Source organism: Ochotona princeps, chromosome 7 (genome assembly GCF_030435755.1).
Source record: "Ochotona princeps isolate mOchPri1 chromosome 7, mOchPri1.hap1, whole genome shotgun sequence".
Lineage (NCBI taxonomy): Eukaryota > Metazoa > Chordata > Mammalia > Lagomorpha > Ochotonidae > Ochotona > Ochotona princeps.
In genome coordinates, this window is record NC_080838.1 from 11,051,202 (window position 1) to 11,063,894 (window position 12,693).

At 40.8% G+C, this 12,693-nt stretch overlaps 1 protein-coding gene across 2 annotated transcripts in view; it reads right to left on the reverse strand.

Moving 5' to 3' along the window:
- The window catches only part of EDNRA (endothelin receptor type A), a 64,393-nt gene that overhangs the window by 29,014 nt on the left and 22,686 nt on the right, over window positions 1-12,693 (reverse strand). The gene's annotated exons all lie outside the window — the stretch shown is intronic.

Below are 12,693 nucleotides of genomic sequence, written 5' to 3' on the forward strand. Positions count from 1 at the left end.
CTTCTTAGGACATCACACAGTACCTAGCACATAGTAGGTGTTCAATAAATCCATGAATCCAACTCATTATTTCAGGACAGTAATTTCATATTTTGAAATTAAGTGGTAGCAATTTTTCCCTAAAAAAATTCATCTTTTTAGAACTTTTCAGCATCACAGAGTATCATTTTCACTCTACATGTTGAAAGAAACATTATATACCCCATTTAATTGTTGGGGGAAGTGGGAGCTGGGTTGAAGAACAGGTGTCACAAACTGCACAGAGAACATCTTGCAGCGGGTTGTGATGATGGGACACCCGGCTTCATCACGGTGGCAGAGGAGCCACACAGAGAGGGGGCACATTCACCGTTCTGATGCTCATTACGCACTCCACTTCCCAAGCGATCACAGATTATCACTGAGGGAGCCATGGAGTCACCTGCTCAGTAGGGATCCTATGGAAGGGCACAGGCCTTTGTTCTAGCGGGAGGGATTTTACTACAATTGAAATAGGAGGACATTTGTAAAAGTTTGTGGAAAGTGAAATTAAAAATAAGTTTATTTTGGTATAAAAAACTCAAATCCATACATAATATGCAGTTTTTACAAACTTAAAAAATACTTAAATTTTGACATGTAAATACTATGTATTTATACTGCACATTGTGATGTTTCATAACCTGTATACATTGTGAAAATATAATGAAGGTAAATATATTTAACTTTTCAAGCTTTTAAGATTCCTTTTTAGTGAAAGTATACAAAATTCTACCTCCTGGGTTTTTTCTTTCTTTTTTTAAATACAGAAATTTATAGCATATTAACATTGTCTACAGGGACATTTTTACCCAATGCTATAAATCTCAGCTTTTATTCTTTTTTTTTAAGATTTATTATTTTTTTTTATTGGAAAGTGAGATATACAGAGAGGAGCAGAGAAACAGAGGAAGATCTTCCATCTGATGATTCACTCCCCAAGTGGCCACAATGGCTAGAACGGAGCTGATCTGAAACAAGGGACCAGGAGCTTCTTTTAGGTCTCCCATGTGGGTGCAGGGTCCCAAGGCCTTGGGCTGTCCTTGACTGCTCTCCCAGGCCACAAACAGGGGGCTGAATGGGAAGCAGAGCTGCCAGGATTAGAAACGACTCCCATAGGGGATTCCAGCATGTACAAAGTGAGAACTGTAGTTGCTAGACTACTGAGCTGGCCCCTCGGCTTTTATTCTTTAACTCTGCTCAAATCCAAAGCTTCTTATTAATAGAACTGTCCAGGGCAGTAATTTTCAGCTTTTAAAAACAGATTTATTTATCTGTTAGCAAAGTGACAGATAGGGAGGAAAAATAAAAAAGAGGGCAAGGGTGAGAGAGAAAGAGGGGGAGAGCGCCAGAGCCAGAGAGATATCCTTCATCTGCTGACTCACTTCCCAAATGGCCACAACATCCAGGACTGTGTTGAGCTGAAGCTAGGAGCCAAGAACTCCATCTTGGTCTCCAACAAGAATGGCAAGGACCCATGCACTTGGGCCGCCTTCCCCTGCTTTCCTGTGTTCATTAGCAAGAAGCTTGATCAGAAGCAGAGCAGTTGGGACTCAAACAGGCACCCTGATATGAGATGCCAGGGAAGCTAACCGCCCGTGCCACAAAGCCATACCCTTGTTTGCAGTGTTACTAGAATTATTTCGGGGGCTGGTGGGTTGGCATTGTGACACAGAATAAGTGAAAGCTGGCTTGACTGCTGGCTGCTCCTCTTCTGACCCAGATTCATGCTAATGTGGCTGGGAAGGCAGCAGATGAGGGCCCACATGCTTGGGTCCCTGCTGCCCACATGGGAGACCAGGATGAAATCCCAGGCACATAGCTTTGGTCCAGCTCTGGCCATTGCAGCCATTTGGTGGCTGAATCAGTGGATGGAGGATCTGACTTTCTGTTTTTTGATTATTATAGTTTCAAATAAACAAATAAATATTTTAAAAGATTTATTTATTTATGTATCAGAAAGAGTTTACAGAGAGAGAGAGAGACAGACAGACAGACATAGAGAAGCAAGAGATCTTCTGCATACTGGTTCACTCCCTAAATGGTTGAAAAGGCCAGAGCTGGGCCTGTTCGAAGCCTGAAGCTTCTTCCAGGTCTTTCATATGGGTGCAGGGGCAAGCACTTGGACCATCCTCTGTTGCTTCCTCAGGCACATCAGCAGGGAGCTGGATTGAAAGTGGTGAACTGGCATGCATATGGGATGCTGACATTGCAGGCAGTGGCTTTACTCAAAATGTTACAACATAGGCCCCAAATCTTAGGAGGAAAAGAAAAGAAAATAGGGCTGTCAGTGCAGCACAGCATGTTATGTTGTTGCCTGTGTTACAGCACCCATATGGGTGCAGTTTTGACTCTGCTTTCTATCCAGCTGTTTGCTAATGTATTTGGGAAAACAGAACAAGACGGGCAAAGTATTTGGATTTAATTCCACCCATGCAAGAGACCCAGATGGAATTAGTTTTGGTCTGGCCCAGCACTTCCATTGTGACCATTTGCAGATTGAACCAACGCATTGGAAAAAAACCTCCCTACCTTTGCCTTTAAAATAAATCAATCTTTTCCTTTTTTAAAAAAAGATTGATTTATTTTAATTGGAAAGTGACATATATAGAGAAGAGGAGAGACATAGAGGAAGATCCTCTGTCCGATGATTCACTCCCCATGTGGCTGCAATGGCTGGAGGTGAGCCAATTCAAAGCCAGAAGTCCAGAGCCTTTTTTGGGTCTCCCTCGTGGGTGCAGGATCCCAAGGCCTTAGGCTGTCCTCAACTGCTTTCCCAGGCCACAAACAGGGAGCTATTTGGGAAGAGGGACTGCTTGGATTAGAACTGGCAACCCTATGTGTGGATCCCAGTGTGTTCAAGGCGAGGACTTTAGCTGCTAGGTTGCCATGCTGGGCCCCCTCTTCTCCATTTTTTCTTTTAAACAAAAAACCAATCATTTAGGGAGTTTGGGCCATGAACCTAGACCAGTGCTTACAAAGAACAGAATAGATAATTTTGCTTTCTACCCGCAGATTATACTCGGCAATGTCTGAGAAAGTTTTGGTAATTGCAGCTCATGGGGAAATGGCATTAGCATCTGGACATAGAAGCCAAGGATGCCTCAGACATCTCACTGTGTGCAGGATGGGCTCTCAACAAATAGTCATCCAGCTCAAAATGTCATATGTGTAGAGATTCAAAAAAAAAAGTCACATCTGAGCCAATGAAATAAGAATCTTTGGAGTTGGGACATATGCTTCAGTCGGTTCTGAATTCCCTAGATGACTCCAGTTACACAGCAGAGGTTGGGAAAGCATTGCCCCAGAGCAGGGTCATTCCCTAGACTCAGCGGCTCTGGGACTCACAGGAAGCAGGGCTCACTGAAACACAGATTGCTGGCCACATGCCCAGAGTTTCTGACTTAGTGTGTGGGTAAGGAGTCTGAGAGGATGCTGAGAAGTTCCCACCTGGCATTGAATCTACCGGCCCACTAGTCCCATGTTACCATAGAGGCACTGTGATCAGTCAGAATGACAGCCAGCAGTCAATAGCACAAGAAGATGAGTAGAAAAAAATTACACAAATAGTGAATAAAAATATAGGCATAAAAAATATAGGAATAAAAAAAACTTTGAAGTTTGGGGCCACATGGCATGCATCCCATTGGCTTGTCATAGTAAGTCTCTGAAGGCATCAGCATCTAAAGGTAGAGTTTAATAACAAATCTGAAATATCCCAGGCTCAGTGATGCAGAGTAAGACTAATCTTCCCCTGCATTCAAGATTGGTGGCAAACTTTTCTCTTTTGGCATGAGTTAAGTGGGGTGGCTTGCATAACTGCTACAATGGTAGATGATGGTATTTTGGAGGCTCAAACAGGACAATGTCTATGGAAGAGTTCTGGAAAAGTGACTTTTGTGCACCATACAAACATGAATTACTTTGAATTATTGATTTGGCATCAACTATAATGTACCATTTATATGTGACCTAATGAAAAGGATAATGAAAATGGGTTTAACCTTCTTTATCCATTCCAGATGGTAAGATCCCCCCCTACTCAATCCCATTATTTGGACATTTTTGTTATTGCCATGCCATTTAAAAATGCCATAAATAAAACTAGTGGCACATTTTTTTTTTTTTTTTGGTGCTAATTTCCCTTCTACCCTGTCCGGTGAGGATGATGGCTTCCTCTCTGCTGCTTCATCTCGTTCCACTCATCCTAGGCAGGAATGAGGGATTTATGAGTAAAGTCTATAAGAGCTTAAAAACTTCAACACTAATAAACATTTCCCTTCGCCGCCACATGCAGTGTAGGTTCACTGTGAGCTGGACATGGCTGACCACAATTCTCACCTTCAATAGTGAGATTCTGTTGTTTTCTCTCTTCCTGGGGGGGGGGGGGGCAGGTGTGGGATATGAAAGTTGGCTGATAGCTAGAGCAGTACTAAAAACAAACCTCTCAAAACAGCAAAGTCCTGGGATGGTTATGAAGGCTGCAGTGCCCAGGACAGGCCTTTGATGGGAATGTGCTCTGTGCCGTTGACAAAGCTCAAGTCAGATGCCATCACATCAATCACTTTGTGTGATGCAGGATGATCTGCACAGCTCCAGTATGCCATTGTTTCATCATTGAGACAGAGCTCTCAGACAGATGCACTAAAACCAGTGGTTTCTACTTTCTCCATGCCTCTTTCATTTAACAGCTCTTCTTGCTTCTGTTCAGTTCAAGAATTGGGGTGGCTATCAACTACAGAGCAGAGAGATAAGCTCACAGATGTTCTCCACCATGACTCTCCGAGCCCTTGATTACCCACGGGTGGAGAAGCCTTAAGTGTAATGAAGATGTGCATGGCCCGGGATAGGCCTTGAAGCTGCGCTCCTAGGGTGGGACTGGGCTTGAGCTCTGTTGTGGCCTTGGTGTGATGGGCCTCTCAGTGTCCTTCTCTAGAGACAGGTATGTATCCATGTCAGAGAATTACTGTGGTCAGGGTTTAACAGAAGTATGTACATGTGAGCTAAGACCATGGGCAGCCTGCAGTTACCAATGTCCTCTGCTTGTCCCATCTTCCCAGGGAGATGGCAGAGGGGGATTCTCCTGGTCCCCAGGTACAGGAAGGTGGCAGCCTGCACTAACACAAAAGATCTCAGTCTTTAAGGAACTCTCTCCCAGGAAGATGAGCCTAAATCAAGGGCTCTTGAAGTTCTAAGTGATATTCCATGGAAATTAACAAGAGAAGGCATTACAGGTTCATAGAACAGGCTTGTCTTGCGGTGTGATTTAGACACATTAACTGCTGTTGGATGAAAACTAAAGAGAGGACCTAAGCCCTGTGGCTGATATGAACAAATGAATTTGTGTAAGGCACTTCCCTTGGACAAGGGCTAAGCCCACAGCACATTATAAATATTAGTTCTTTTTTTTTTTTAAGATTTATTTATTACAAATTCAGAGAGGAGGAGAGATAGAGAGGTAGATCTTCCATCCAGTGATGCACTCCCCAAGTGAGCGCAACAGCTGGTGCTGTGCCGATCCAGAGCCAGGAGCTGGGAACTTCCTCCAGGTCTCCCACACGGGTGCAGGAACCCAAGACCTTGGGCCGTCCTCAACTGCTTTCCCAGGCCACAAGCAGGCAGCCGGATGGGAAGTGGAGCTGCCGGGATTAGAACTGGCGCCCATATGGGATCCTGGCATGTTCAAGGCGAGGACTTTAGCCACTAGGCCACGCAGGTAGGCCACGCCGCCAGACCCATAAACATTAGTTCTTAGGAAGATTAGATGAGGAGCTTTTCTTGTTTCTCTACACTGAGATGAGAAAATGTGGAATGGTTGCTGCTACTAGCTACTCACAGCTTTCCCTATTGAATATTCAGTGACTGCAGTTTTGCTGTTTTTTTGTTTTGTTTTGTTTTGTTTTGTTTTTAGCATCTGAAACACACAGATGTTAATAACAAACAGGTGGGGGGGAGAAAAGAGGAAAAAAACCTTAAGGACAGGGTTCCAGAGGCATGAGGATTTTTTCCTTAGAGGAAAGATTGTTCTCCAAAGAGATGGGCTTTCATCCATGAGAAACTCAGGCACTCAAAAGCTGGGAATCAAAAGAATATTTTTAAAAATAAATCTGGATGGATACCAATCTACAATCTACAGACTGCTACTTGTCTTACAAGCATAAAACCAAAGAATCATTGAATGGAGTGCAAGAAAACTTCCAAAACAGAAAAATTAGACCTCATCAAAACTGAAATTACGTGTGTGAGCATCCAGTATATGTGTCAACACTTTAAGTCATAAGTAAGAAGTTTTATGTTGTAAAGAAAAGAATGCTGGCTTGCTTTGAAAGGAGATAAGATTTCACAAACACATTGGAAATGCATCCTACATTTTGTTAGAAAAGCCTCATTCATTACAGAAAATGGGTGCCCTGATGTGGACTTACAAGAAGATCCAAAATTTCATGAAAAATATTCCTGGTTTACAAAATCACCATCTGGGGCAATACATTCTGTTGTTTATTTAAAAGAAAGAAGCAGGCAAAAACAAAGTGAAACACAATGAAAGCCAACATGAGCTGAGTTCCCCGCAGGCACACTTAGGCACTCTCAGAACCCACCAACGATGACAGTGGTGATGAACATGAAACAGCGAAGACCAATGGTAAGCTAGAAAGCATGCTGCTTATCTAATGATTTAATGTGTACATTCTCCGGAAGTCAGCTCTGTATTGCTAAGTGTGTCATGTGGTGGCAGTTATCCTGTGCAGATGGAAACAGTGAGTCCAAAAAGATAGAGTGTGCTGCATGGGGAAAGCGATACCACATGTGTTGTGAAGGGGGAAAAAAAGGACACAGTTGATGTTCTAGCTGGCATGTGGTGATAAGCAAGGTTGAGGTGACCTGAGTATTTAATAACAGAAATACCTTGAAGAAAAAGCTTCACACTTACTAAGAGTTGAGGCATAAAGTAAAACAGAAAGGCAAGCTCAATGTCTGAGTTAATGATACTGTGAAAGAAGCACGACATATTTTTAAAATTCGCCCATTAATGTTTTAGAAGCCTGGCTGTCTTCTAGAGAAAGGATACATATGGTGCCTAGTGTGGTAAAGTTATGAAATTTCTTTTTAATTTTTTAATTTTTCTAATGTCCCCACTGGGTTCTTAATCATTAGGGAAGTTATCTTTGATGCTGAGAGGGAAGGAGGGAACAGATTGAAGGGAGAGTTAGAAATCTTGGTTTCCAGCTCTAGTTCTATTGAAAACCTTTGAGGGGTAGGTACTTGGTGTAGTGGAAAGGATTTTAGGTTGGGACACCCATATTTGATGTTGCGGCCTATACTGAACCACAGTGACTCCAGTTATGATTCTAGATTCCTGCTAATGTGTATCTGGGAAGCCAGCAGTAATGCTTCAAGTAGAGGGATGCTGCCACACATGTGGAATATCTGAATTGAGTTTCAGACTCTCGTCTTCAGCATGGCGCAGGCCTAGTCATTGTGGTCATTCTCTTCTTCGCTGTGTCTCTCCAATCATTAAAAAATTGAACCTCACTTTCCTCTACTGCCAAATAAAAGCGATACATGTGGTATCGCTTTCCCCACATGTTATTTCTAAATTTCCTGCCAGCTTTTCAAACTGTATAATTGTTTTCATATCAGTTCTCTAGTCTGTAACTGGTTCCTCTGAAACTATTATTAACTCCATTAGTCTCTAAGTTTTACTGTTTCTATTCCATATGATTAATTTTGATTTTTCAATGTCTCTTATTCTTCCATCAATGAATGCTCTTGTCACTTTTTCCTCGTTCTTATATGCAAAAATATAAGATGTCAGCCTTGGGACTGACAAAGTAACAGTCTTGTTACTTTGAACATAGGAACAGTGTATTATTTTCAAAGGAAAAGTTAAAATAGTAAACATTGAGTTACCAGCATCCTATTGCAAATTCCTTTTCTGACTGTATATTAAATGCAAGGGAAATATCAAAGAGGTTACCCGGTTTAGCTTCTATTTAAGGGCCTAGTATTAATAATATAAAATAAAAGCTTTAAAAAGTCTATTTATTTGCAAACCAGATTTTCTGGGAGAGACACAGAGTGACATTTTCCATCAACTGACTCATTCTCCAAGTGGCCACACTGGCTGAGGCTGGGCCAGGCCAAAACCAGGAACTTTACTCAGGCCTCGCACAGGGAGAGATGCAGAGACCCAAGAATGCAGGCCATCTTCCAATGCCTTCCCAGGGGCATTAGCAGGAATCCAGATGGGAAATGAAGCAGCTGGGACATGAACCAGTGTCCATATGAAATGCCAGTGTCATGGGCTGTGGCTTTACCCACTCTATGTTAGAGCCAGCCTCAAATTAAACCATTTAAAAAGGTTTTGTAAATGGGTTTGATATTTTATGTCTTATTTACAATCATTTGGAAATGAGATAACATTAACAACCAAGAAAAAAGATTTCAATCGGTTTCGTGTCTAGTCTCGATGTTTGATAAATACGGTAACTATACCACAAGCATTTTTTAAATTTTTAGTGTCATCTATGACAAAAATAAAACAGATTTGGGGTCTAATATAAGTGGCCTAAAGTGATGACAAGATTCCTTTTCTACATACTCGTGGATCTGGACAGATTGCTAGCACTGTTTCCTTAAGATGTGGACCAGCGTTCTACTTTCATCTCAAAAACATGCAACGATATTCCAAAAGCAGCAGTCTAAGGAATATTAAGTGCCAGTACCAGTCATTTAAGCAAATGGTATAAAGATAAACCCATCAATCAACTTTTATCCACCTTTTAAAAAGTGAATATGTTTTAGACTTGGACAGAAATTTGGAGACCATGTAGATCAATAGTTCTCTCAGTGTATCCTGGGGTCCTGTAGTGTCTTTCCTTGGGGGCTGTGAACTCAAGGTTAAAGTCTGAAATCACAGCCTCTTTCACTGATTGACATTTGAACCATTGGTGAAACTGGTGGTGCTTTAGAGAGAATCAGGACAGGAGCATTGAACGGAACCAATGACATTGCATTCTTCACACAATCAGTGAGGAAAGAAAAAGAACTAATGATACAGAGAAATGGAGAGTTCAGGATAAACATACAAAAAGTCAACTGTGCTTCAATATTCCCCAAATTTTTAAAAAATATAAAAACAAAATTAAAAAAAAAACATTCAAAATACTACAAAAGGCTAGACATTTGCTTTAGAGATTATGTCCTTTGGGATATACACATGCCGCATCAGAGCACCAAGCCCTGCTCTGGAGTTCAGCTTCCTGATAAAGCACAGCCTAGGGGGCAGCAGGTCAAATTGTTGGGTCCTTGATACCCACAAGGGAGACTCAGATGGAGTTCCTGGCTTCCAGCTTGGACTTGGCCTAACACAGCTGTTGTGGATGTTTGAAATTGAAGTAGTGGGTAAGAGATCTGTTGGCAAACCCTCAGCCTTACTAAAAGAAAAAAAAAAGGTTAAAAGAAACAAACAAAAAGCTAACATGGTATCAAAAAGAAATAAAATACCTTGGAATAAGCTTAACAATAGACGGATCAATATTAAGATGGCAAATTTTCTCCAAATTCATCTAAAGCGTCAATGTAATTCTTATCTAAAGCAAAGGAAAGCTAAAGCAGAGTTCATCTTAGAATGTACGCAAAAATGCGTGGGATAGTAATAGGACATAGGTAAGTCCAGAAATAGATTCTTGTATTTATTGTTAATTGGATTTTGCCAAACTTTTCCAGGCAGTTCAGTGATAATTGATAATCTCTTTGGAACAACTGATTATCTACCTGCAAAAAAATGAACACAGACACTTGCCTCACCAAACACACAAAAATTAGTTCAAAAAGGTCATGGGCCAAATCTGAGAGCTAGAACTTAGAAGAATACAGAATAAACTATTTGTGATCTTCAGTTAGACAGATTTCAGAGTTAGGACACCAGAAGTATGATTCATAAAAGAAAAACTGATTAATTGGAATTAATAAAAATTTTAATTTTTCTTTTTTAGAGACATTAAGAAAATGAAAAGCCTTTAATTGGAAAAACTATTTGCAGATCATTTATCTGGTGGATTCCCAGCCAAACATATAAAGAAATCCTATAATGCATAAATGTAAAATAACCCAGTTCATCTGTTATTTGAGTCAGAGAGAGAGAAGAGAGGGAGAGGGGCTGGGGAGGAAGCACCCATCCCATATTTCATTTCCCAAATGCCAGCCCTCAATGGCTGAGGCTAATCCAGGGCCAAAGCTGGGTAAGGAATCCAGTCAGTCTGATTGGGATACAGGTATCCTGGCATCTTTGCCACTAGTCCAAATATTCTCCCCTGAACAAAGAGTCTACAGTGGACATTTTACTGAAGACAAATAGCTAAGGACATTAAAAAAAAAATGCTCAACATCCTTAGTCATTAAGAAAACGTAAGTTAGAATGCAATTTTGGACACTGATATCATCCACTAATATCGCATTTCCCCGGTTTTACACACTTCTATTGATGTAGTTATATGCAATTTTATCAATTATAGGTTGTATATGTGTCACCAGTCTAGATATAGAACAGGCCTATCACCATGATCTTGTGATGTTGTGTTAAAACTGTGTTTCCCCTTGCCATGCCTAATGCTTGGCAATCATTAATTATACATCTCTATAACTCTACTGTGCCAACAATGTTAAAATAGATGGAATTAGGACCCAGTGCGATGGTTCAGTGGCTAAAATAAATGGCATTATACAGTATGCAGTCTTTGCAGACAGGCTTTCTTTTGAGAGTCATCCAACTTGTGTGTATCGATAACTTATTCCTTATTATTACTAAGTAGTATTTCATGGTTTGGATGTACCATTAGTTGTTTAGCCACTCATCCGATGAAAAACATCTGATCCATTTCCATAGTTTGCCTATTACAAATAAGCTACTGAGAATGTTTCTATGTAGAGATTTTTGCCTAGCATTTATTTGGGATAAATGTACAAGAGAGCTGTCATAAAGTCTTATGATAATTCCATATTAATATTAAGCATAAGTAAAGAACTAACAAACCAAAGAATCACTTATCACTCCATTTCAGCAATGTATGAATGACTGAGTTCCTCCTTACCCTTGCCAACATTAGATGGCATTGTTTGCTAAATTTTCATTATTCGTGGGGCTGTTGCACAGCGGATTGAATGGCTGCTGTGATGCTCGCATCCTATATGAAGGCCAATTCAAGTCCCAGATGCTCCACTTCTATCCCAGTTCTCTGCTAAATGGGCCTTGGACAGCAGTGGAAGGTGGCCACAGTACTTGCTCTCCTGCCAGCCATGTAGGAGACCTGGATGAAACTTGGGGTTCCTGGCTTTGTCTGTCATACCTCTGACCTTTGTGGCCATTTGGTGAGTGAACCAGTGGATAAAAAGATCTCTCTCTCTCTCTCTCTCTTTCCTTTTTAAATTTGTATTTCAAATAGAAAGTTTTTAAAAAATGAAAGGAAAATGTAGCCATTCCAATGGGTGTGTGGTGATACCACATTGAGGTTTTGACCTGTGAATTGATAATGGCACAGAACATCTTTTTGTGTTCCTGTTTGTCATCTGTATCCCTCCTTCAATAGAATTTCCATGTGTATCCTATGCTCATTCTCTATTGAATTGTTTTTACTACTTATCTTGAGAGAGCTCTGTATATATTTTAGATACTAATCCTTTATTTGACATGTGGTTTGCAAATAATGTCTCCAAGCTTGTATCTTGTCTTTTCATTCTTATTAAAGTCTTTTGTAGAGTAATTTTTTTTTTAAAAAAGGAAGGAATGAGTGAATGAATGGATTTCAGACATAGAGGGACGACTCACATCTAATGGTTTATACCCCAAAGGCTGTGGCAGCTGGGCTGGGGTACAAACCACGAAACCAGTCAGTCCAGGCTTTCTGAGTGAATGCCAGGGATCCAACTAGTTAAGCCATCGCCTGCTTCCTCCTAGGTGCTGCATTAGCAGGAAGCCTGAGTTAGGAGCTAGAGTCTTGATCTAGGTACTTCCCTGTGGGACACAGGCATCTTAACTGCTAGGCCAAATGTCTGCTCCGAATAAAACTCTTTAAATTTGATGAGTTCTGATTATCACGTTTTTCTTTTCTGAATCATTCTTTAGTGTCAAGTTCAAGAATTTTTTCTCTAGTCCTAGATCCTGAACATTTTGTCCTCTAAACTTTTAAACTCTTATGTTTGTATCTAAATCTGTTTTTTTAAAAAAAATTTAGATTCTTCATTTATTTATTTGAAAGGCAGAGTGACAGGGAGGGGAAGAACTTGGTAAAGGCAGAGAGAGAGAGACAGAAAAAGAGAGAGAGAGTTAGTTTTCATCTGCTGGCTAATTCCCTAAATGCCCCCAACAGTTGCTGCTGGGCCAGGCTGAATCCAGGAGCCAAAGGGATGCCTCTAGCTCTCCCACATGGGTGGCAGGGGCCCACTTACTTGGGCCCTCATCTAGTGCCTCCCAGGGAAGTTAGCAGGAAACTAGAAGCACAGAGAACTTGACTCCAATATGAGATATAGGCATTCCAAGTGGTGGCTTTAATCTGCTGTGCCACAAACCTGCCCCTATAATTCTTTTAATTTTCATTTTTGATTATGGTAAGATACTCAAATAAAATTTGCCATCTTAATTCCTTTTACAGGTACTGTTTAGCAGTATTAGTATAG